The 17,548-nt window shown below is 39.0% G+C and overlaps 1 long non-coding RNA gene across 2 annotated transcripts in view; it reads left to right on the top strand.

The window, feature by feature from the left end:
• The window catches only part of LOC129143544 (uncharacterized), a 40,368-nt gene extending 24,142 nt beyond the window's left edge, over positions 1 to 16,226 (top strand). Inside the window, exons 4-5 of one of the 2 annotated variants that reach the window (XR_008547141.2) lie at positions 14,720 to 14,879; positions 15,880 to 16,226. This is a non-coding gene — a long non-coding RNA (uncharacterized LOC129143544). The other variant, XR_010155840.1, reaches the window with a different exon arrangement.
• Positions 16,227 to 17,548: the final 1,322 nt, after the last annotated feature.

The raw sequence follows: 17,548 nt of genomic DNA, 5'->3' as shown, positions 1-17,548 counted from the left end.
ATTTAAAGTGGTTGTAATTAAAATAAGCAAGATGGGTTTGTGATGAATAAACTTAATTTGTTTTGCACTGGGTTGAAGAGAAATGATTCATTTTACTTAAAAAATCTGACTAATCTGCAGTGCATAAAAATGCATTCAAATTCAAATTTAACCTTTAGTAATTAGTTTTTTCATAAAACTTATATTAGTATATATTTATACATATTTATCTTTACACATATTAGCCATTTTTAGTTCTGTTGAAATTATTTTAAGATGAATAAATGTGGTGAAATTAGACTTATTGAGACTCTTGCACCTTCTACTTTCACATGTGCAAACCAAACTATTATATCTTTTCAAAAGTCCTATTACCTTATTTATTTAATGCTTCTACTGAACAAAATTACTGGAAGCTAGACATTATCACAATTAGGCTTGTGGGTTATGGAGAATGATTTAGACCAGTTTCCTAAAGTCTGTTTTACAAAATACTTGCTCACATGATTAAAACAGTATTGTATTCAAACAAATCAAGACAAAACAAAAAGCATACAGTGGTCAGATTAATTTGGGAAATAAAAGTGTACCAGGTTTTCCACATGCTGAGATATTCAGAGCCTTAAATATGCTAATGTACATTGTGAGTGCCCAGGTGGTGGTGAGGTGGGGGTTGGGAGAGTAGTATTTCCCAAACTGAGGCTTCCCAGCAACTCCAGGGCTTAGTCTAGTGTTTCTGGGCTATTCTTCATGGAATGTTGGCTTATAAAAACCTGCACCAAGCCTGGCAAGGTGGCACATTCCCATACTCCCAGTTGCTGGGGAGACCGAGGCAGGAGGATCACTTGAGCCCAGGAGTTGGAGGCTGCAGTACACTATGATTGGGCCTATGAATAGCCACTACACTCCAGTTTGGACAACATAGCAAGACCCCATCTCTTTAAAAAAAACCCTATTTTGCCCTAAGATCACCAGTTCAGCATAGCCTCTGGCCACCCCTCCTGTAGTAGTCCATTTTCACACTGCTGTAAAGAAATACCTAGGGCAGGTATGGTGTGGTGGCTCATGCCTATAATCCCAGCACTTTGGGAGGCTGAGGCAGGCAGATCACTTGAGTCCAGGAGTTCGAGACCCTGGTCTCGAATGAAACCCTGTCTCTACCAAAAATACAAAAATTAGCCAGGTGTGGTGGTGTGTGCCTGCAGTCCCAGCTACTTGCTACTTGGGAGGCTGAGGTGAGATAATCACTTGAGCCCAGGAGGCAGAGGTTGCAGTGGGTTGAGATAGTGCCACTGCACTCCAGTCTGGATGACAGAGTGAGACCCCATCTCAAAAAAGAAAGAAAAGAAGTACCTGAGACTGTTTATAAAGAAAAAAGGTGTAATTGGCTCATGGTTCCACAGGCTATACAGGAAGTATGGCTGAGGAGGCCTCAGGAGACTGATAATCATGGTGGAAGGCAAAGGGAAAGCAGGCAAGTCTTACATGGCTGGAGCAGGAGCAAGAGATGGGGCGGGGGAGGTGCCATACACTTTTAAACAACCAGATCTCGTGAGAACTCACTCACTATATGGTACCAAGGGAGGATGGTGCTAAACCATCCATGAGAACTCCGCCCTCATGATCTGATCGCCTCCCACCAGACCCCGCCTCCAACACTGGGGATTACAATTCAACATTATATTTGGTGGGGACACAGATCCAAACCATTATCACCTTCCAAGGCTCCAAGTCTGAACTAGACCTGAAAATGTTGGTGCTTTTCTCTGCGTTTTGTTCCTGGACTGGAAAGTTACTGTACTACTGGTTTCTATATGGAAGGAGTTTGAATCCCTTTTATATCCTTGAACTAGATCTCAACCAGCTCCTTCCTTCCCTCCGCAAATATCTGAGTTCTTACTCTGCCCTCAGGATCAAGCAGTCTTGCCCTGGTTCCAGGCATCACTGGCTCCTCCTCAATTCTCTGCCGTGATTAGACCACATGATCTTATGTTTTCCTTTTTCTCTCTTACTACTCTTTAGTACACTAGAGTAGCACTTGTCACTATGCTTTTATCTGTTTGTTAATTGTCTGACTTACCGCATGAGACCATAAACTCCGAGACATCAGGGACTTTGCCTCTCTTGTTCTTTATTTCTCAGTGCTTACAACAGCGCTCAGCACACAGTAGGTTCTTTAAAAGACCCAACCTCTGTGGTCAGGGAACTTGCATTCTAGAGGGAGAGAGATACAAACGTGGAATCCATGTCTTGCCAGTTTTGCTTAAGGTAAACATACGATGCTATGGGACTTCCAAGGAGGACCTCTGCTCTTGTTTGTGTTGGGGGAGTGTCAGGGATAGGCAAAGGGTGTCAAAGAAGACTTCCTACAGGCAAGCTCTGAACTAAGTTTTAAAGGCCTAGTAGGGCAATGTTTTTGGCCAACGAAACAACAACTCATGCAAAGGGCTGAAGGTGAGTCAGATGATTCAGATAAATGCACATGTCTCAGGGAGGGCAGTTGGCAGAGTGGAGGAATTGAGGCTAGCAAGTTAGGCAGAGAGAGATTGTGACAGGCCTGGGAGGTTGTGCTAAGGGGTTGGGACTTTATTTTTGAATTTGATGTAGAACACTAAAATTGGGAAAATTGTAATCATGCTCAAATTGGTATTTTGTTTCTGGTAGCAGCAAGGAGGGGATGAGTCTACAGGTGGGGAGGGCAATTTGAAGCCTTTGAAACCAAACAGATTTACTTACTGTTTAAGAGACGTGTCATGCACCTTCCCCTTTCTCTTCTTTGCTCATAGTGGTTGATTTGGTGGAAAAATTTTTTTTTTCCATCTCTACATGGTCTAATGCTACCTATTGTTTAAGCCCCAGGTTGAATAAATGAATATAAGCACTGTGAGCCAAAAAGAACCAAGTGTATAACCTTGGATCTGTTTCTGAGAGTACATGGGAGGAGAGTATCCTGATCATTCATTTGTTCTGGGCATTTGAGACTATATAGAACTTTCAATGCTTTGTTGCTTTTTACATGCTAAACTCTATGTGAAATGCTATATTTACAAGGATTATCTATTTAATTCTTACATCTACCTATTTACTAGGTATCATTATTAGCTTTGTATTATGGATTAATCAACTGAAGCACAGTTTTGTAAATAAGTTGTTCAAAGTCAGACCACTGTTAGTAAAGATTAGAAATCTTGGAAGATTGGCACTAGAACCATAATAGTAGCATTACCTTGTAAAAAGCATTTGACTAAAAATCAATAGAGGTGGTTTTTGGTTAAAAATTAATAGCAATCATATATTCAGCTCAACCCAGTAAGACAGTTGTTATTATCCCCATTTTAATAGATTAGAATACTATGGATTTGTGCGTTTACATTAATTGTGCAAGGCCACACAGCTTGGGATTTGAACCCAGGTCTACATGATTTCAAAGTCAAAGATTTCAACCACTTGGAAATGTTCCTCCTGGCAGCTCTTGTATTAATTTATTTGAATGGCTTATGACTTTAAACTCGGAGGTATCAACTCTGCCTGGAAAATGATAGAATTGGACTAGGTGGCATCTAGGACCTCTTCTGCTCTGCAATTCATGCTCTAAGAGCATCACAGAGCCCTTGTTAATTTCTTCCCTTGTCATTCACCTTCACCGCTTTGTGGTGGATTTACTCCCTCAAATAGTGAGAGACACAAAAATAAAAATTGTGACCTGGATAGGTAGCTTGCAACGTAAGCATGGAGCAGAGTGCAGAGTGCTGGCTCCCAGCCAACTGGAAACTAAACAAGTAAATGAGATGACAACAAACCTGAAGCCAAGCTCCATACCACCAAAGTATTGGAGGAAAGCACTGGGGAAATGACCACAGCACTTCAAGGTCACTCAGAGGTCCAGTGAGAATCATGAGGGAGTAATAAAACATATGTTAACCAACTAGTGCATGTGTCAACTGTGGTGTAGGGATAGGGCTGAGAATGGAATTCTGTGAGGAAAAACCAGGACTTAGTTGATAGTCTGTAGAGACAACACTGTGTTGGAAATAAAGGCAGAAAAAAAGCAGGTCAGTTGGGTGACACCTGATCAAGGCAGTTTGTCTAAAATGGAAAGATCACATGCCATTCGAGGACATTTCCTGGGAAATGAGTTTGCAGAAAACCACGCTTTAGTGGACAAATAGCTTGGAAAGCTTTCAGGGGAAAAGATGCAGGTCATGTTTGTGTGGCTAATTACATCATATTTATTTGAGGCTTTGAGGGATGCAATTAGTAATTTGCCTTCTTACGGTTTTCACATCAGGAAGACAAAAGCATAGAAGATGAGAAAGGGTCAGATTTTAAGGGAGTGTAGGAAAAAAGGCTTAGTTGGCACGTGATAAAGAAAAAAAAGTAGGAAAATAGAAACCTTTGTTGTGCAATCCATGTGCAATTCAACTGCAATAGATCATTAGGAAGGGAGGCCCCATTCCCAAATGCTGCAGGCCTCTCTACAATTGCTTAACTGTCTCTGTCTGAAATATTGAGGCAAAGTTATATAGAAAATGAATTGTCACAGACCCAGAAACATTCTCGTAGTGGAATGCTTTCCAGTGTTGTAAATTTGATGAGATTCAGTTCTTTTTAGTAAGGTTAATTTAGTCAAATTTTCAAAACTAAGGACTGGTGATTGGAGATACCCATTTCATTAGCTTTCTGTCTAACTTTTTCCACACAGAATGAGGTTCATTTAAACAAGGCACATTTACCATATATTAAAGAGACAGAACAGTGCCCAATTAATGTAAAAAATAAAGACTGGAGACATACTGACATGCAAATAAAGGGATAGAAAAATAAAATATACACTTCTGGGTTCCGAATGCTATGAAATGAAGTTCTAAAAATGTGACCCAACTGTGATGGTGACCTAACTCACCAAACCTCTATGTCACAGCTAAGAGTCTTTGAGGATAAAAACAGGAATAACGAAACTGCTTTAGTATGAGTGGTGATATAATGTAAATAGTTCTCCAGAGATAAATGTATTAATAAGGTAGAAACTTGAGACACTTCACAGATGTTTAAGTGTTTGGGAAAAAATAGAGAACCTTCCTTAAGCAAAGTAACACACGTAACATAGTGCCTGATATTTAGTAGATCTGCAGTAAGTCTTCCTTTTCCTCCCTTTCTCATCTCTAAAGTAGTGAACAAGGGAAAAATGAGACTAAGTCTCCTTATTCCTCCAATACTTGTGTTGGACTGAAGCCAGGTTTGCATAAAGCCACTGTAGGGAAGAGCACTAACACTTGTAGAACCAGGTCTAACACTTTCAGGAATGGGGCCAGCAAATAAGCATATAATATTTATTGAGCACCTATTTCATTCCAGGCACTTTATATCAGAGATTTCATTTATGCTTAAAACAATCCAGTTTCCATTTTGAAGATGAAGAACCAGAGAATCAAAAGTTTAAACATTTGCCCAAAGTCAAATAGCTGCGAAAGTGGCAAAGTTGCTCACTGTGTCTGGCCCAAATTGTGCTGTTTCTTAAACTATGCAATTCTTAAAATCATCATATAAGCCCTGAGAGGGCAGCATGATCACCTGACTGATTTGCCTTAGGGATGATATAGAGACATTAATTGCTTTCACCCCTACATGCCTTTAAGTAAGCAATGATATTATTTTTCTTCTTGCAAAGATAATACTAGTTTAATTGTAGAACACTTAAACATATGGAAAAGTAAAAAGAAAAAAATAGGTCGTCTAAATCTTGTCACCCAGAGATAATCAGGGCTAACATTAGGCATCTCTCTAATGCTTTTTCTGTGCTTATATATTTGTAGATATTATACAATTTATGAAATACATACATACAAATACATACTTTCTGAAAAGTGATCATAATGTACATACTTGATTTGCAAACTGATTCTTGCTCATTCAAACAGATTACATATGAAGAAAGTTTTTCTAACTTAAAATTATGAGAACTGGGTATTATAACAATATTTTGATAAACAATGCCATTTGCATTAATGAAAGTGCTACAATATTTATTAAGTTTATTGAGAGTGCCAGAGGAGGAATAAAACCAATAAGAATGTTAAAGGCTTTTTACACCTACTAAAATAATATTCATTATGTGAAGCATAATAGCCTAATCTCGCACAGAATTGATGTCCAATGCTAATATCAGTGCTGAAAGTAAACAAAGTCCAATTGTATCTCCTTTGAAACTGGAAGTTTTGTATACCCTCAATCAGCGATAGAGAGCACCAGAGTAACTTACTTTCAGATATTAGGAGACCTCAAATTACCTATTATTTTACAAGCCTGGCTGAGAGAAATAATCAGAGAATACTAAGTGACACGCCACTTACCTACTCTTCTAGGGTACTCTTAAGTTCTATCCTTGAATCAAATAAGGTATATAGGCTATAATGTGTTTAGACATCTTGATTTCACTGACCTGAGGATCCCTGCAAGAAGCAGGTATGTGAAATTCACTCCTACGTTTACTGTAGAAATGCTATTGAGGGTAGCTCTACCACACCACTTAATGCCCCCAATATTAAACTCTTTGAATTTGTTTTAGATTTCAGTACCAGGAAAACATGTCTTGCTGAGAAACATATATGCTTCTTCCTTCATCATCATAGCAACAATTTTAATGATTGTGATTTCTAACCTCTTCTTCCCCAACCAGGAAGCTGAGAGCCAAATTTGAAGCCAAATCAAAAAAATTATGTTAATTCTTAATATTAGCATCTTCTCATGTTACTCTTCCCTGGTATTGTTTTCTGTTTTCCTTTTATTACCCTCATTGTTACATTTGTATATAAAGGACGATTCTTCCTTATTTCTTTTCTCTCAATTTAGAAAGTGAAAGCAAACATCTTTTTTGTTAAAGAAATGTAGCATTTTCGTTAGAAATTTCATTTCACTAGAAATGAAAATACTGTTTCACCACCCGATTATTTTGTTCATCTCAGTTTGTGTAATCATATAGGATTTTTGTCTTGGCCCTTGAAATTTAGAAAGTACAGCTAGCTGCAGCACTCTTTTTAATCTTGGCTGCCCCTTAGTGAACCCTTTTGACCTAATGACTGACCTCTTTTCAGTTGAGAGAATTTTTCTTCTATTATTTCTTTGATGATGATTGCTTCCCCTTCATCTCATCTATTCACTCATGAAGTTAATTATTTCTTAGAAATAAACACTTTTAAGGTGGCCAATTCACCTGATTTGCTTGTAACTTTCCCAGTTTTAGCACAAACCAGATGGTTGGTCACCCTACACTTGGCTAAGCTATTGAATCTCTGAGTATAGTGGTTTTCAAACTCTTCATCATGAGAGTAGAGTTTTATATATTTTTAAATCTCCAATCCATTGTGGACTGATATTTTTGAAAATACAATAAAAATAAATACAACAAAAATGAGATAAAAAATATAAAAGACAAACCCAATTTTAAAAATTATTAGATTCAACAGAATTACAGTTACTCTGTCAAATTGCTCTGAAAATTTTAAATGAGGACTCTCAGTTTCTATTGGTTGCTTGTAAAATCTGCAGTCACCTAGTGGACAAAACTTTGAATAGTCCCACTCTAGGATTTCTCTAATCTGCTCTGATAATCCCTTGCATCTTCTCCACCCCACATTCCGTTCTCTGCAGCCTGGGCTAAATGCCTTTTTTGTGTTTACATACCCCATTACAGTAAGCTGTGTACTTCCTGAGGGGCAGTGATGAAGTCTTATTTATCTTTCTATGCCCAGCACTCAGCACACTGCCAGGCAAGAAGTTTGTTAGGCTGTTGTATTTATTCAATCTTTATTGAGGCTAGAAGAAATTACAACCAAGTTTTAGTTATGGTTGTTTTGGGAAGGGTGGGACTGTGGGGGCTTTGCTTATTTTTGTACTTTTCAGTGTTTTCTAAGTTTTTCTAACACATGTGTTAAAAATGGGAAGATTTAAGGATTATTCTAACAATCGATATTGTAGAATAAGTGACATCTACCTCATCATGGCTTGTGGTCAGTAAAAAGTCCCCTTTCACAGTGTAGTTGACTTGTAGGACAGAGCCCAGTTTGTGTGAGAAAAAGAAAACAACACTAAACAATCCTTGTCATCATTGAGGAACAGGATCCTACTCTCATCCTATTTAGATTAGGAAAGTCATCAAGAGATTAAAATTACTAATTTTGGAAGACAATCAGGAAATTTTGTACAAAATTCCTCCTAAATATAGAGGATAGAAAGTGTTTCCTTTTCACACTGGGTCCCTTTTCAAGTGGCCTGTGATATTGTGAAGTTTGATAACTACCTTGTTTGTATTACTCAGATGCTGGAATAACTGGATGGGATCATTTAAACTATGAGTGATGGGGTCCTGACTTCCCTACCCAAAGAATAGTACTATTTGAACTGGCAGTTAATCACAGCTTTTTTAAAAGTGACTTATCTGTAATGTACAATATGACTAATTTAGCAGCTAAGCAATTTCATTGTGATCTTGGTGTCAGTGGAATTCCTGTCACCTATCCAACAGTTAAGTCATATTGCATAACTGTGGGGTGACATCACCATGCTACAAGATTATTGGCTGGAGACAAGAAAAAAAAGTTTCCTGGACTGTAAGCCTTTCCGGTATCTGAACGAACGACTTGTGCTGTTACTGCAGTACAGCCAGAGAGAAAAGTAAAAAGGGATTTATAGTGGCTGGCTTTTGGTGTGTCACTGGAAATCACAGTCTGTAGCACACGAGGAGATTCTCCAATGTGCCTAATTATGAGATCTCTTCCCTTTGTGTCATATTCCACAGTATCGGTCATTAAGATGTGGGGTGAGACAGCCGAGACAATGGCATTCTCTTGTAATTAGAGCATTTTATTTTTCTAAGAACTTTATAGTCTTCCCTTTAGAAGCAATACTTAAAAAAAATGCAGTCCACCATCTGCTATACACATAGAAACTGAAGAGATGGTCAGCGGGGACCCAGCTGAAAACGTTTTATGGCTGAAAGCCCGTTTATTTCCCAGAGAACTGGTATACAGGTTAATCACCACATAATACATACATTTTATTTAATTGTATAAGATATCAAACTTTAAAACTACCCACAGAAATGCCTAAATCCTGGAGCAATAGCTGATTGAAATTTGGGAATATAATGGCTAACCTTTATTGTTTACTATTTATTGTTTACCATCACTGTTCTGGCTAAAATTTATTGTTTACTATTTATTGTTTATTATCAGGTTCGAAGTAATTTACATATATTAATTCATTAAATCCTATGAAGGCAATACTATTATTATTCCCAGGTTAAGGATGAGGGAATGGAGACTGTGAGATCACAAAACTGGAAAAGAGTAGAACCAGGATGTGAATCCAAGCGGTTCAGCACCACAGCACACAGTCTTAACTGTTGCCTTCCACTGTATATTTTGTAATAATAATAACAACAACAATTATTACTACTACTGCTGTTGATACTACCACTGCTACTTCCATCTACTAAATGCTTTTTATCTGACAGACTCTGAATTATAACCATCATATCTCTTCATCAACTCTATGAGATAGAAACTGTGCCATTATTATCCCCACTTGATAGATTAGGAAAATGAGACACATAGAAAATCAGTCACACAGACAGTAGGTAACAAAGCAAGGATTCAACCTCTGTCTAGATCCAGACTCCATGCTTTTAACCACCATACTACACTGCTTTTCAATAGCTGCCATTTATTGAGTACCAACTAATGTGTAATCCTCACAAATATCCTGCATTGTAGGTATTATTAGTCCTAATTTACAGATGAGAGAATGGAGGTCCCAAGAAATCAGGTAACTTGCCAGTTTCTAAGCAGCAGAGCCAGAATTCTTCCAACTTCATTGAACACCATTATAACACAATACCTCTAAAAATTCGAAACAATTCTGATGCAGGATGACAGAATGTAAGTCAGGTAAAGGGCTGGTATCTCAGGAGTCACTTAGTGCAAAGAGTGATATCTTGGTCTGGGCATCCCCAAGGGTGGGGCCTGGTAAAAAGATGCTGGAAGTGTCTTACAAGTCAGCAGTCACTGAGGGGTGGTGCTCTGATGGAGGAGCAGTCTTCCTTGAGTGCACCCTGTTCATCTGTGAATTCTGGATGATCCCCTGAGTGTGGGCAGATTCCTCTCTCTCCCGTCAATTCTCTTTCTCTTTTCATTCCCCTTGATATTTCCAAAACGGCACTCCTCTGCCCTCCTTCGTTTAGTAAGGAGTCTTGCACATGCTCAGTTCTCTTGCCTTGTAAGGGTTTTCTCCCCACCCCCAAGCCTCCACTCCTTTTCTAGCACATATTCAGCCCTCTGGAATGTGGCCACCCATAAGCATGACACACATTTTCAAAGGGCTTTAGAAATGCATGTGATTAGTGAATTAAATTTTGTTAAAGGGGAAGTGTATCAATACTGCACATATGTAACCTGTTAATTTCACAGTATGGGCATCCTGCCTTCAAAAATATAATAATTTTAAAAATCGGAAATCACAATAAAAAGCAAAGCAAACAAAGACTGAAAAACAGTTTGAATATTGCAAGAAAATTTACCCCAGAGTTTTTAAGTATAAAGAGCCTCTGTGGTTTATTTAAATTCTTATTCTATTAAAGGAAATCAAATGTATTCATTTATTCCTGGGGACACAGAGAATAAAAATATGTATGACACATCCAGCATGTACCTAAATACTTAAAAAGTGAAGTCAAGGCCAGGTGCAGTGGCTCATGCTTGTAATCCCAGCACTTTGGGAGGCCAAGGTGGGCAGATCACCTGAGGTCAGGAGTTCGAGACCAGCCTGACCAACATGGAGAAACCCTGTCTTTACTAAAAAAAATATGTAAAATTAGCTGGGTGTGGTGGCACATGCCTGTAATCTCAGCTACTTGGGAGACTGAGGCAGGAGAATCGCTTGAACCCGGGAGGCAGAGGTTGCGGTGAGCCGAGATCACACCATTGCACTCCAGCCTGGGCAACAAGAGGGAAACTCCGTCTCAAAAAAAAGAAAAAAAAAAAGTCAAATGTCCTAAGAGTGAAACAAATGGTAAAATAGGGTTGTTCTAATAAGGAAGCAAATCCCCTGAAGCAAATGATCAGGGAATCTTCTTGAAGGAGGAGAGACTTGGCTGGAACTAACAGAACTGGTAGAACAACAAGAGGTTGATATTAGAAGTTAAGGAAAGGACAGCCCATACAGGGAACTAGTGTGAGACAAAAAGACAAGAATAAGGGATGAGGCCATGAATCCTCCTTGAGGGTAAATAGCTATTAAGTAATATAGAATATTTTATAAAAATATGATGGGATGGTCAGTTATTTGTTTGCTTTTATAGCAGAGAATAGGAAGTAGTGAAAATGTGTCTCGTCTTAAAATTAGAAAGGGGAAAAGCTTAACATATTGATGTGCTATGAGTTGGCCATTCCCTGGACCCATGCATTTCCCTTTAATGAAGATAGAAGTAGACTCAGCATTATAAGCAACTCAACAGCCCCCAAAAGGTGTGCTCCTCTAAAATTCACTCCAATAACTCTCAGTGGGCAGGGAGTCTACTCCTGATTAGGACCTGGATCCTAATCAGATGACCTCCTGGGTCATCTGATCTTCTCAGTGACCTCAGGTGAATCATCCCATCTTCCCTGCTCTGAGTTTATATTGCTGAAAAATTGCAAGGTCCTTCTATTCAGAGAGTCAGTAAATAAGGTATGGGAACTTCTCTCATGTGCTGTTTGTGGTCCTAATCAGTGACTGGGGATGGATTTTTATACCCAAGACTTCTGTAAGATAAATGAGTTCACTTTGGTTCTTCACTGACAAGTGCTTTGGGATGTGGTCCTGAGGAGATCACTTCATTCGCTCATTCAGATGTTGAATGAGTGCCGACTATGGTAGTCAGCCTCCAAGATGGCCCCTGATGACTCCCTCCTTCCTGGTATGCATGCTGGGTAAGTGCCCTTGGACATTTGTCAGTGGTGTTCTGTGGGTCCAATAGCATACGGCAGAGTGATGGTATGTCACTTCTGAGATAGATGATTGGAGAAACTGTGGCTTCTGCCTTGTTCTCTCTTGGATCACTTCCTCTGGAGGAAGCCAGCTGCCATCTCATGAAGACATTCAGTGACCTATAGACAGGGCCATGTGGAACTGAGGGCCTCTGCCAACAGCCAAAGAGAATCCAATGCTTTTTGTCAACAGTTCTGTGAGTAAACCAGCTTAGAAGCAGATTCAGCAGCTTCAGCCAAGTCTTTGGATGATGCAGCCTTGGCTGGCACCTTGAATTGAGCCTTGTGAAAGACCCTGAGAACCCACTCATCAAAGCTGCTCCTAGATTCCTGACTCTCAGAAACTGTATGACACAGTTAATGTTGGTTGCTTTAAGCTGCTAATATTTGGGGTATTTTGTTAACATAGCAACAAACAACTAATAGACCTACCATTTGTCTGTTCCTGTGCCAGGTACTGGGAATGAATATAGCTTAAGAATTTGCCTTCTAGAACCTAACAGTACTCAGGGAAAAAAAAATCAAAACCAAACAAACCAAAACAAGACCCAGGTATATAAGTACCTACTTACAACACAGTACAACAAACGCTGCGAGGGAAATCCCTACAAGTGCTGTAGGAGACAACAGATATATAATAACGCACTCTATTTGGAGAGAGAAGGGGTACAGAAAAGCTTCACAAATAGACATTAGTGATTAGTCTCTAAGAAAAATCAGGACTTTTCCAGGCAAAAAAGACAGAATAAAATATGCAAAGACCCAGAGGTGGGAGACCCATGGTGTGCCTTAGGGAATGTGTTCAATTCCATGTAGCTATGGCTAAGGATTCATATGAGGATTCCCTGCTAGGGAAGATCAATTTATCCTAAGATATGAGAAGCCATTGACAGATTTTAATGAGGAGATTGACAGAATCAGATATATGTTTTAGACAGACAGCTGGTGTTGGATCACAAGGAGGGCATGGTAGAATTAGAGACAAGGAAAGATGGAGGCCATATAGAAAACTACGGTAGTTCTTTACAGTAGCTACCCACGTTAGAGACTAGTGAGCTTCTGATGTGATTGTATCACTCATATTTTTTGCTGATCATATATATATATTTTTTGAGACAGAGTCTCACTCTGTCATCCAGGCTGCAGTGCAGTGGTGCAATCTCACTACAACCTCCACCTCCTGGGTTCAGCAATTCTCATGCCTCAGCCTCCCAAGTAGCTGGGATTACAGGTGTGCGCCACCATGCCTGGCTAAGTTTTGCATTTTTAGTAGAGATGGGTTTTGCCATGTTGGCCAGGCTGGTCTTGAACTCTGACCTCAGGTGATCTGCCTGCCTCGGTCTCCCAAAGTGCTCGGATTACAGGCAGGAACCACTGCACTCGGCCAAGACATATTTATTATATATTATTACATATTCAGACATAATAATGTTTTTTGGTTTTCACTTTGAAATGATTTCAGATTTATGAAAAAATTTCAGGAATAATGCAAGAAATTCTTATATACTCTTTACCCAGCTTCCTCAAATGTTAACATGCTATATAACCACAGTATAATTTTTAAAATCAAGACATTGACTGGGCCCGGTGGCTCACACCTGTAATCTCAGCACGTTAGGAGGCCAAAGTGGGAGGAACACTTGAGGCCAGGAGTTAAGAGATCAGCCCAAGCAACATAGGAAGACCCCATCTCTACAAAAAATTAAAAAGTTAGTTGAGCATGGTGGTGTGTGCCTGTAGTCTCAGCTACTGGAGGAGGGGGTTGAGGTGGGAGGATCACTTGAGCCTGGGAGATCGAGGTTGCTGTGAGCCGTCATCAGGCCACTGCACTCCACCCTGGGTGACAAAGTGAGACTCTGTCTCTAAATAAATAAATAAAATCAGGACATTAAGATTGATACGCTTTTAATTAATCAACTGACTTTATACAGATGTTCCTTGTTGTCTGATTAGTGTACATTTTCTGGTCCAGGATCATACCTTGCTTTTAGTTGTCATGTCTTGTTAGTCTCCTTTAATCAATATCTCAACTCTTCTTTGTTTTTCATGACCTTCACGCTAATGAAGACTACTATCCAGTTATTTTGTAGAATGTTCATCAACCTGGGTTTAGTTTATCTAATATTCCTCATGATTAAATTTAGTTATGCATTTTTGGCATGAATACCATAGAAATGATGTTATGTGTTCTCAGTCCATTGTATTGAAAATCATATGGTATTGTTATGTCTCATTACTGGTAATGTTAATTTTGATAACTTGGTCAAAATTTTTTTGCCCAGGTTTTACACTATAAAGTTTTACACTATAAAGTTATTGTGATTCCTTTTGTAACTAATACATACTTTTTGAGAAGATACTTTGAGACTATGCACATTTCCTGTTTCTCATCAAAACTTTCACCCACTAATTTAAAAATTATTGGATTAAAATTACTTTATTAATGCTTGAATTGATAATTATTTTAGTGCTTGCCAAATGATGAAAATCAGGAGATTTTGAATTTTTTGTCTGGTGGTTTTGAAACATATTCATAAATTCTTTGGTATTCTGTCTTTTAAAAAAAATGGAGCCTAATTCCCCTTTCCTTGTGTGTGAGCTGTACAGTAGTTGGCACCTCTTTTCTAGTGAACAGTATATGGCTGAAGTGGCTTCTAAGGCCAGATCATAAGAGGCATTGTAGTTTACTTTTTGATCTTTCTCTTGGATGACTCATTTAGGGAGAAGTCAGCTGCCATGTCATGAAGACGCTCGAGTAGCCCTATGAGATTCCCATGTGAGCAGAAATTGAGTCCTCCTGCCAACAATCAGCCATAATTTGCAAGACACATACATGAGCTACCTTAGAAGAGAATCCCTGGGCCCCAGATAAGCCTTCAGGTGAATGCAGCCCTGGAAGACATCTTAACTGCAACCTCGTGAGAGACCCTGAGCCAGAACCAACCAGCTAAGGCACTGCCCGATTCCTGACCTACACGCATGGGGGTGTGAGATAATGTTTATTGTGTTAAGCCACTAAGTTTTGCTATAATTTATCATTTAGAAATAGATAATGAATACATGCTGGCAGGTAGGAAGGAAATCATCAGAGACATGTTCAGGAAGAATTAATACTGGGAAAGAAAGTGTACCCCCATCCCCCCAGAAAACCATGGATATATTTTTTATGCATTTAAAAATACATATTAAAATTAGAATGAGATTCTACTTTTCATGAGATCAGCTAAAATTGAAATCTGATAGTACCAAGTGTCTCATACACTGCTGTCAGAACATAAATTGGTACAATCATTTTTCAGAAAACAGTTTTACATTACCTAGTAAGGGTGAAGTTACACATACCACCAGATAGATTATCAACATCCTACCCTTATATGCACACACCAGAAATAAGTGCACATGTACATCGAAAAATAGGTACATCAATGTTCATAGCAGTATTACTCATAAAAACCTGAAACCAGAAACAAGTATCCCTCAACGGTAAGAAAATTGTGGAAGATTCATTCACTAGCATACTGTACGTAAGTGAAAATCAACAAAATATAGCTACAGGCAATAATGTGGATGAGGCTTAAAAACAATGTTGAGTGGAAAAGGTCCCACACAAAGGAATATATATAGTATGAATCTATTTATGTGAAGTTCAAAGGGAGGCAGAGTTAAGCTATTTGTTTTAGGGATGATTACTTAGGAGGTAAATACATAAAGAAAAGTAAGAAAAGTGAATACCATAAATGTCAGAATAATGGTTTCTTTAGGGAGGATTATATACAGGTTGTGATTGGAAAGGGGCTATGGGTGGGGGCTTTCGGAGGTGTTTACAATATATCATTTCTTTTTTTTGTTGTTTCCTTTAAAAATCATTCCTATTGGCCAGGCATGGTGGCTCACTCCTGTAATGCCAGCACTTTGGGAAGCCGACGTGGGTTGATCACTTGAGCCCAGGAGTTCAAGACTAGCCTGGCCAACATGGCTAAAGCCCGTCTCTACTAAAAATACAAAAATTAACTGGGCATGGTGGTACACACCTGTAATCCCAGCTACCCAGGAAGATGAGGTACAAAAATCGCTGGAACCTGGGAGGAGGATGTTGCAGTGAGCTGAGATTGAGCCACTGCCCTCCAGCCTGGGCAACAGAGACTCTGTTTCAGAAACAAAAACAAAAACAAAAGCAACAACAAAAAAAATTCCTATTGAAATTTAACTTACATGTGATAAAATTAATGTAACATTTTATATATATTATATATAAAATATATACTTATATATTATATATACTTATATATAATGTATTATATATGCTTATATATTATATAATACATCTTCTAATATATGTATGTAATATATAATGTAACCTGTATATCAGTTTCACAGATGTTAACTTAACAAGCAAAGTTCATTGAACCATGCATTTGTATTCTATGCACTTTGTTATATATCACAGTTTAAAAGGTCCAAAGTAGAGTATAGCCAGGCACAGTGGTTCATGCCTGTAATCCCAGCACTTAGGGAGGCAGAGGCAGGAGGATAGCTTGAGCTCAGGAGTTCAAGACCTGACGGGGCAACAGAGCAAGATCCTGTTCTCCACAGAAAGGAAAAGAGAAAGTAGAGTATAAATACAGCATAGGATCTTGAAAATCAGACTGGATCAAAAGGTGAACATGAACTAGCAATTAAGGTTCTGTTTAAAAACAACTAACACGTGTTGGGACATAAGAATTAGGGTAGCACACAATAAACTACCTCCTGGCTTATATTTTTTAAATATCACTGGGTGGGTCAGTAGTCTGAACCTGGTTGCCAAGGCAGTTCCTAAACCTGGGGAGTATGACTGATAAGTTTTTCACCTTGACAGCAGAAAGCAGTTGGGCCCAAGAGAGGGTAGGCTTGATGCTAGCAAAATTATGAAGATGAAGCCTTAAGTACCTTATCTTGTTTGTGCTTGCCCCCTGCTCTGCTTCTCTACACCTTTGGATTCTCAGCAGCCTGCTGCTTTTCTACACCTTTGGATTCTCAGCAGCCTGTGTACTTGTGTACTTATCCCCCTTCCCTTCCTGTCATCTACCCATTTCCAAAGCCAAGGCAGGTCTAAAGTCCTGCTTTGTTGACTTCTGGTTCAGTCAGGGGTGTTTCTATCATATCACACTGGCTGAAGGTATTTGTACCTTAACCTTGATCTCTGATTATGAATGAAAGGTTTTGGGTCCTATTAAAGAAATTTTCATCACCACTGACTAGTTATTTGAGGTGTATTTTGGGTGAGGTGGGCCTTGCTGCCCCTGGGGTAGCACCTTGTAAGCTCTGGTATGATATGCCCTGGGGAGAAGGTGTCAGCTAACTTTAAAAAATCACTGCAGGTGATTCAGATATGACAACCTGTATCCTGTATGACAACCTGCCTTCTGTCCACACCCCGTCTCTCAATGAGAACCACCTTTTACAAGAAGGCCACTCATAAGCAGATATATCTATTTATTCATTCATTAAACAACTATTTCTTGAGCTCTAACTGTGTCTGGCTATGGGCTAGCACTGGTGACTCAGGG

The sequence above is a fragment of the Pan troglodytes genome, chromosome 2 (genome assembly GCF_028858775.2).
Source record: "Pan troglodytes isolate AG18354 chromosome 2, NHGRI_mPanTro3-v2.0_pri, whole genome shotgun sequence".
Lineage (NCBI taxonomy): Eukaryota > Metazoa > Chordata > Mammalia > Primates > Hominidae > Pan > Pan troglodytes.
Note: the sequence above shows the minus strand (reverse complement) of the source record. Positions and strands in the feature narration are given on the sequence as shown.